This window comes from Corylus avellana, chromosome ca5, assembly GCF_901000735.1.
Source record: "Corylus avellana chromosome ca5, CavTom2PMs-1.0".
NCBI lineage: Eukaryota > Viridiplantae > Streptophyta > Magnoliopsida > Fagales > Betulaceae > Corylus > Corylus avellana.
The window spans coordinates 6253849-6262823 of NC_081545.1; positions in this window are offsets into that span (position 1 = coordinate 6253849).

The following is an 8975-nucleotide window of genomic DNA, read 5'->3' on the forward strand; positions in this document are numbered from 1 at the left end:
AAGATAACAATATGCTAATGCGTCAATCATACCGGCATATTTAATGTTTACCAACCTAAGGACATGGGTGTATACGCCTTAAACTATAGATTTTCATAAGCAACGAATTAGGCATGAGTGTATACTCTAATTCTTTTATTTCTTAAAGGATTTAGCATCGGTATATACTAAGTTGTTCTTTAAGAAAACATAATTCAATGAAAATCGACAAACACATGAGGCGTAGGGCATGGGTGTATACTCCCGGTTCCCTATGTTGATTACTCTTAAGAACCTGTGAGGAGATTCTTTTGTCACTCTATTAAGCCCATGACTCGATCATCCAAATTGACTTAAATAACTAACCCAGATCACATGCATATGCTAGCCACACACATTCATATGAGGAATTCAATTAAACAGGAAATAATCAAGTTAAATACACCAAAATATAATTATAGCAAATGCGCCAATATTGCAATCCTAAAAAGACATGATTAGGGCTTCAATCTAGCCCCAATTAAAATATAATCTACATAACAAAATAAAAGATGGAAGAGAAGAAAAACCCAAACTCCTCTTGATCTAGCCTTCAGTTTCTTTTCAGAGCTTGTGTCTTTTTCTTCACACCTTTTCCTAGAGACTAAGAGGTCTATGTATAGGCCTAAAGAAATCCTAGAACCACTAATAAACCTAGAAAATTTGTAGGGTTAGTCCTAGTACAATTAGGACTATGAAAACCTATTTTGGGAAGGAAAAGGAGTCTTGCCGCATGTTTGAATATTCTCCAGCGCCCGAGTGCGCTCGATCCTAGTCCATGTGTGCTCGATCGCATACCTGCGATCGATTGTATGCCTTCTGCGCTTGATTGCAGTTGCAATTGATGCTTCTTCTTGTGCGAGCGAGTGCAAGCCTGTGCGCGCTCTTTGGTTTGGACGCTAGAGCGCTTGTGCGCTCGAGCACAAGTCTAGTGTGATCGATCCCATTGTTAGGAGCTTGGTCCAAAACCTCTAGCTTTTCCCAATTTTGTCTCTTATGATCGAACTTTCCAGAAGTGCTTCATTTTCTTTTAAAAACCTATAAAACAAAGAAAATACAAAAATGAAATAAAATTGCACAAACTAACAAAACTAAGGAATTAACAAATATAAATTAAGGACCTAAAATACATATATTTTAGCACTTATCACACCCCCAAATTACATATTGCTAGTCCCTTAGCAAAATGACACCAAAAACAAAATGAAAAACAGAAATCAAAAGATAAATTCTTTTTTCTTGAGATGTACGATTGCATTTAGCGTATGCAACAAGCCTTTTAAACCCTTAGGCATTCCTTAAAGGACGAGTGAAGTCCCGTGAGGGTTTTCTAGGAATATTACCCACAAACATTATGCACAAGTCATGTTATCCAAAAATTGAATTATCACTCAACATCTTGATCTTCATTCATTAGCAAGCTTAAAAAGGTAAATTCCATCTTCTCAATTAATTGGAATTTTAAAGTTTAATCACTTACAAAAGACAGGCTAAGTCATCACAAATTTGAAACAGTGTAAAATGAACTAACGCATAAATATGAAGCTTCCAATTATATCCAATGTGCAATGTCTTAACATCTTAAAGTTCACTGAAATTCCCATCAGAATGAACAACAATGGCATATTTTTCTTTTCTTCTTTCTTTTCTTTTTTTCTTTTATTTATTTCTTTATCAGGCTCTGTTATGTTTAGTTCTCTTAAGCTTTCTAATTGACCCATGTAACGAGTATTAAGTCAATGACTCCCAAACTAGATGGTTTTAGGGCATTAGGTGTAGAGACATCCCTAAAGACTTACTAACTCTAGTTAAAAAGGCAACGAAACTAAACTAGCCATAAATTTATCCAAATCAAAATTCTCACTTTTTGACATGAACACTCAATGTTTAATGAGGCAAGAGGTTCAGTTACTTAGTGAAAAGTTTATCAATGATTTTTTTTTTTTTTTTTTCATTTGTAATATGCCAAAGTGTCCATCCAATAAGTCTCCCAACTTACTCAAGACATTAAAGCATACACATTAGGTTCACATGTTATACCACACAAATTATGTGCTAATGTGCTTGTGTAAATCATATCAAACATGTGAATTCTCAATTGCCCAAAGTAAGTAACCAAACTTAAAAACTCAATTATCAGATCACGTGTTCAAAAGTTTAAGCTCACCAAAGAAATCAAATCACAATTTTTAAGATCAACTAAAATTTTAAGACAAACATGAACATGCATTTTTCTTTTCAAAATTTTCAAAAAAAAAAAATTCAAAATTTTTTAGACAAAGTGTATGTGTGTTCCCCATTCCCCCAAGCTTGAATTATACATTGTCCTCAATGTGTTAAAAAAAATGAAAAGATCATACCCGGGAGATGAGAAAATTGGTTGGACAAAGGTATGGCTTGTAGCATACCCCCAAACTTGAATGTAGGAACACTTGTCATGGAATAGGGTGCCTCCCAAGAGCACTAAGTTTACCGTCTTCAGCGAGATTGTTGATAGTAGCTTCAGTACTACTATTCTTGTGAGAATGCTAGTTGGGATAGGTATGGCTCATAGCATACCCCAAAACTTGCAAGAACACTTGTCCCTAGAATAAAGAAATGAAACTCCAACTAAATACCAGTCAAGTGCAACACATTGTTGTATAAAAATAATCAAAGAATTTGAATTGGACAACAATAATAAAAAATAAATAAAACTTGGAAAGAGATCATGTACCCTAGCCTGATGGAGGATTCAAGTGCATAGAGCAGGCATCGTATGGAATGATGACTAAATTCTGAGATTGACAACCTTGTAGGAGAAAAAAACCAATCAAATTTGGAAATTACAATAGCTTCAGTACTGCTGGATGAAGGTGCGCTCGATCGCAGGGGACATGCGGTCGATCACAATGGTACGCTTGATTCCTCTGGTTGGGTGCTCTATCGCACTACTGCAAACTAGAAATACAACAGCTTAGTACTATTGTCTGGCAATTGTGCGGTCGATCGCTGAGGACTTGTGCTCGATCGTATTGCTGCATGATAGCTCAAAGTTGCGGACAGAAAATAGAGAAAAATTAAAACCACAAAATAAAATAAAAATAATAAAAACTAACAGAATTTAAAAACAGAAATAGAAAACAAAAAGCAAAATAAAAATAAAAGAAAAGAAAAAACAAAAACAAAAACAAAAAAATTAAATTAAATTAAATTAAAAAATAAAAAATAAAAAATAAAAACAAAATTGAAATCAGCAGCTTCAGTACTGTTGTTTGATTGTGCGCTCGATTGCAATGCACTTGCGCTTGATCGCACAGCTACGCTCGATTTCCTTGGAATGGGCACTCGAGCGTACTGTCGCAAAACATAAGCATATATGGCTCACAGGCAGCAGCGCGTTCGATCGCACTACCGCAAATTAAATTAGATTTGCAAACAGAAATAGAAATGAAAACCAAAACATAAAAATTAAACAAAAATAAACAGAAACAGAAACATAAAACAAACAAAATTTAAAACTAAACAAAAACAGAGAAAAAAAAATTAAAAGAAACTAAATTAAACTAAAGGAAAAAATTTCTAGGCATAATTTAACACAATCCCCAGCAACGGCGCCAAAACTTGTTATGCCAAATACCCACCTAAATTAACAGGCAAATACTTGGAACATTTTAACTCGCAAATGCACAAGATGAAATGGTAGTATAGCAGACAAATACGAGATTATTCCCACGAGTATTGGTAAATTATGCTTAGAAGTAATTTCCTATTTAATTAACAGATAAAACTCAATTGTCACGATTGAATTAAAATAAAGAAACAAAATAAAAGATAAACCAAGACTAAAAAGGATTAGGGTTTTGATATTCACCATTAATCAGACTAATTAAGATAATAATATGTTAATGCGTCAATCATACCGGTATATTTAATTTTTGACAACCTAAGGGCATGGGTGTATATCCTTAAGCTATAGATTTTCCTAAGCAACGAATTAGGCATGTGTGTATATTCTAATTCTTTTCTTTCTTAAAGGATTTAGCATGGGTGTATACTAAATTGTTCTTTAAGAAAGCATAATTCAAGGAAAATCGACAAACACATGAGGCCTAGGGCATGGGTGTATACCCCAAGTTTCTCATGTTGATTACCCCAAGAACCCGTAAGGAGATTCTTTTGTCACTCTATTAAGCCCAAGACTCGATCATCCAAATTGATTTAAATAACTAATCTATACCACCAGTATATACTGGCTACACACATTCATATGATGAAATTAATTAAACAAGAAATAATCAAGTTAAATACCCCAAAATATATTTGTAGCAAATGCGCTAATATTGGAATCCTAAAAAGACATGATTAAGGCTTCAATCTATCCCCAATTAAAATATAAACTATATAACAAAATAAAAGGTGGAAGAGAAGAAAAATCCAAACTCCTCATGATCTAGCCTTCAGTTCCTTTCCAGAGCTTGTGCCTTTTTCTCCACACCTTTTCGTAGAGTTTAAGAGGTCTATTTATTGGCCTAAAGAAATCCGATAACCACTACTAAACCTAGAAAATTCGTAGGGTTAGTCCTAGCTAGTAGAATTAGGACTACAAAAACCTATTTTGGGAAGGAAAAGGAGTCTTGCCGCATGTCTGAATATTCTCCAGGGCTCGAGTGTGCTCGAACCTAGCCCATGTGCGCTCGATCATACACCTGCGATTGATTGTATGCCTTCTACACTCGGTCGCAGTTGTGATTGATGCTTCTTCTTGTGCGCGCAAGAGCAAGCCTGCGCTCGCTCTTTGGTTTAGACGCTCGAGCGCTGATGTGATCGAGCACAGGTCTAGTGCGATCAATCGCACTGTCAAGAGCTTGGTCCAGAACCTCTAGCTTTTCCAAATTTTGTCTCTTATGCTCGAACTTTTCAGAAGTACTTCATTTTCTTCCAAAAACCTATAAAACAAAAAAAATACAAAAAAGAAATAAAATTGTACAAACTAACAAAATTAAGGAATTAACAAATATAAATTAAGGGGCTAAAATACATATATTTTAGCACTTATCAAGGAGGAAGAGCTGGTGGAAGCCATGAGGAAATCGATTGAAAATAAAAAGTGGTGTTTGCCTAATGCTTTGAGACCATGAAGAAATTGTGAGCCTAACTCATCTTATAAAATCAGTTCAATAAGTGAGGGTTGCCCATTCCTTATAAACATGCTCAAGATCTTGTCCACAGGCAATGTGAAACTATTTCTCAACACCCTCCCTCACGTGTAGGCAGATATTTTCTTGGTCATTGTCACGGGGTAAGTAGTATGAAGAAATTCGTGGGTCTAACTCATCTTATAAAACCGGTTCAATAAGAGAGGGTTGCTCATTCCTTATAAACATGCCCAAGATCTTGTCCATAGGCAATTTGTGACTATTTCTCAACACCCTCCCTTACGTACAGGCCAGTATTTTTCTTGGTCATTGTCACGGGGTAAGTAGTTTGAGCCCCTATTCATCTTGTGGTAGGCTTTGACACCATGAAAAGATAAAACAGAAGTGAGAATTTTTATTAAGTGAATAATACAATGATACATATCAATATTTGTACAGTGTAGAGTCTTAGAAAAAAACGTGCTAATATACATTTTTGGATTTTCTCAATTACATTCATATCAGAGTTGATCTTCTTTCCTTCTTTGATCTGTTGACAAAATAGAGAATATTTTCCTTTTCTTGATTTGGTCTTCTTTCCTTTCCTGTGTGTAACCATTGTGCAACCACATATTGATTGCACACAATCTGTGATTGACACATCTTTAGTAACCTCTTCATGTGTTGGAGACAATTTGTCATCTTTAATAGCTGTCACCCTCCTTTCCTTTCCTGCATGTGCAGCAGCTGTGCATTTCATAATTGCATGGGTTATAGTGGGCTGATGCGTTGGCACATATGCCATGTCTGCTATGTCCTCTTGATTACATACCTTAACAGACACCAGCTGCCCAGGATTGTTTCTCACCATTCATTGCAAAATTGGTAGCTCCATCAACACAGACTCACACGTCCAATCTCTTTTGGCAAGATTAGCCTGGTGTCATTGGTGGGTACTGTGGAATCTCTGTTACAATGGGCTTAGAGCAAGCAAGGCCATAAAACAGTCACCCATGAAAGAAACTCAGTTTGTAATGCTTGTCAAAGTGGTAAAAATTGTTCGAATTCTTACTCAAAAGTCAAAAATCATCTTGTTGCTGGAGATGCTTTCAGAGGGTAAAAACTTTCACGCATCTTTCTTTGTTTTGGTTAAGAGAGAGGGTGTATAATACAGCATGGTGAGGTTTGTTTTCCCTTCTAATATTATTTTGCTTTTATTTATATTTTTTGTAATTATTAATTATAGCAAAAATTGATAACGAGATGGGAAGCAAAAAATATAGAGATTATATTATAAGGACATGTAGGAGTAGAGTTTTTATAAGAAATTATTAAAAAAAACACAAATGAAATCAGTTTTTTGTAAACACATATCACACATGCATGATGCATTAGTCGTGATATTCGCAAATGATCGAACTTTCTAGATTGAAAAATCATCATGGTGCACAAATTCAATTGATTATAGTACGATTGAAGAATCGATCGAACTGACCTGTAGACTAAAGAATCATCCTCATGCACTAGTTGGATTCATTGTGGCCGTATGATCGAACTCAACACAATTGAAGAATCGATCTTACTCTTTGGGTTTTGAATCATTCTAATTTGCTAGTTCAATTGATCGGGATATAATTAAATGATTGATTGAACTCTATAGATTTTATATCATCCTTATGCACTGGTCCGATCGATCATAAAATGATCGAACTCTATGTATTTTGTATCATCCTTGTGTATGAATTCAATCGATCGCCATACTTATGGGTGCTTAACTAAGTGAACTACACTTAATTAAACGTCCATAATTAAGTGACGGTAAATACCGGCACTTAAAACACTTATTTTTGTATTTTAAATTTATATACTGTAAAGGATAATTACAAATTTAAGCTTAGATAAACTTGCTATCTTAGATAAGTCTCATTATCATAGATAAAGTTGTTACAGTAGATTAGGTCTTTCATCTCTTCAATTGTAGACTCTTATCTTCTTAGATAAATTGTATATTTCAAATGTAGTTCTCAAATGTACAACAGAATATATTTTATAAATACAAATTTCCAATGTGTTAGTTCTTGTGTTGGCTTAATTCAGTTCCAAAATGCAGATGCTACTGTTCACGGCTCAAACACTGATATAGAATGCTCAGAATCCAATCTCCACCGTTCATAATGTAGATTCATGTGTTATGAACGTCCCTGCAAAATTTCAGCTCAATCGGACCACAAACGCCCATCGATCGGAGTTGTTGATGAAGACTGGACAGTCCGGGTCCGGACCTCCAGAAGCCGGGTCCGGACCCCATTTCCAGAAACTTGATTTTTCAAGCAGGGTCCGGACCTCAATTCCCCGGGTCCGGACCCCAGTTCCCGAAAGTGCATTTTATGAGGCATGTCCGGACCTCAGATCTGCAGGGTCCGGACCTGGCTGACTTATTAGGTTTATTTTCTATTTAAACACGATTTTGCTACATTTAGACGTACGTATTTTTGGAGAGCAAAATCAGAGAGCTTAGAGAGAGATATTGTTCTAGCTTATTTGAGAAGGGATTAAATACGTGAAGCCAATCGGAGTTCCGGTGAAAGGAAATCGTATAGAAGAATTGTGCCAGATGTTCTGGAAAGGGCTACTGCGGTAGAAGTCAAGTGGGTCGCTTGTCGTGTACAAGGAAGAGTAGATTGCAAAGGTTTTGTAATTCTTCTTGTATTCCTTATTCTTCTTATAGTGGATTGATTTCCTGGTTTGGCTGCCCCGGAGAGGTTTTACATTTAGAGAGTTCTCTAAATGGTTTCCTCTTCGTAACCAAATATCTGTGTTCTTGATTTTCATTACATATCTATATTTGGTTGATTATTGATTGTTAGGTCAGATCTTATTCCGCTTAATATTTGTGAATCACCTAGACATTTGAATAGGTGTCGTTTGGAGTCGTTTTAGAATTTTCAATTGGTATCAGAGCGGGTTCACTCTGTGAAGGATTTATTTCCTGAGTGTGATCCGAGACTCCATATCAAATGTCTCTTACTGTTGCTCCTAATTCTCTTCCCATCTTTGACGGAACAAATTATACGCTTTGGAAAATTCGTATGAGAGCTTATTTTAAATCCATTAATGTTTGGCATATTGTTGAATCTGGATGGACACGTCCAGACAAAGCAATTGCTGAATGGACAACTGAGGAAAAGAATAATGCTACTGCGAATGACAAAGCTATAAATGCTATTTACATCTCTGTTTCAAATGAGGAATTTTCTAGAATTTCTAGATGTGAAATAGCTAAGGAAGCCTGGGAAACTTTAGAAATCACACATGAAGGAACTAAGGTTGTTAGAACTTCAAAAATTCAAATGTTGGTTTCTCAGATTGAGGAGATTAGAATGCAGGAAGATGAAACTTTTGATGAATTCTATTCAAAGCTTAGTGTCATTAGAAACTCTACCATTAATTTGGGAAAGAAAATGGATGATGCTAAAGTGGTGAAAAAAATCTTAAGATCTTTGCTTGAGAGGTTTATTCCCCAAATTGCTGCTATACAACAGAGCAAGGACTTAGATACTATGAGAGTAGAAGAACTTGTAGGTTCCCTTCAGACCTTTGAGCTAATTCTTCCTAAACACAAGAATACCAAAAATATTGCTCTTAAGGCAAAAAAATGTTAAGGTTGACTCTTGTGGTTCATCTGATGAGGATTCTAGAAATGAGGAAGAAATTGCTATGTTTGCTAAGAAGTTTAGGAAATTCTTTAGAGCCAAGAAAGGAAATTTTAGAAATAGCAATTCACAATTTTCTGAGAAATCTAGAAATGAGAATGTTGAGAAAGGAAAGTCACCTAAAGGT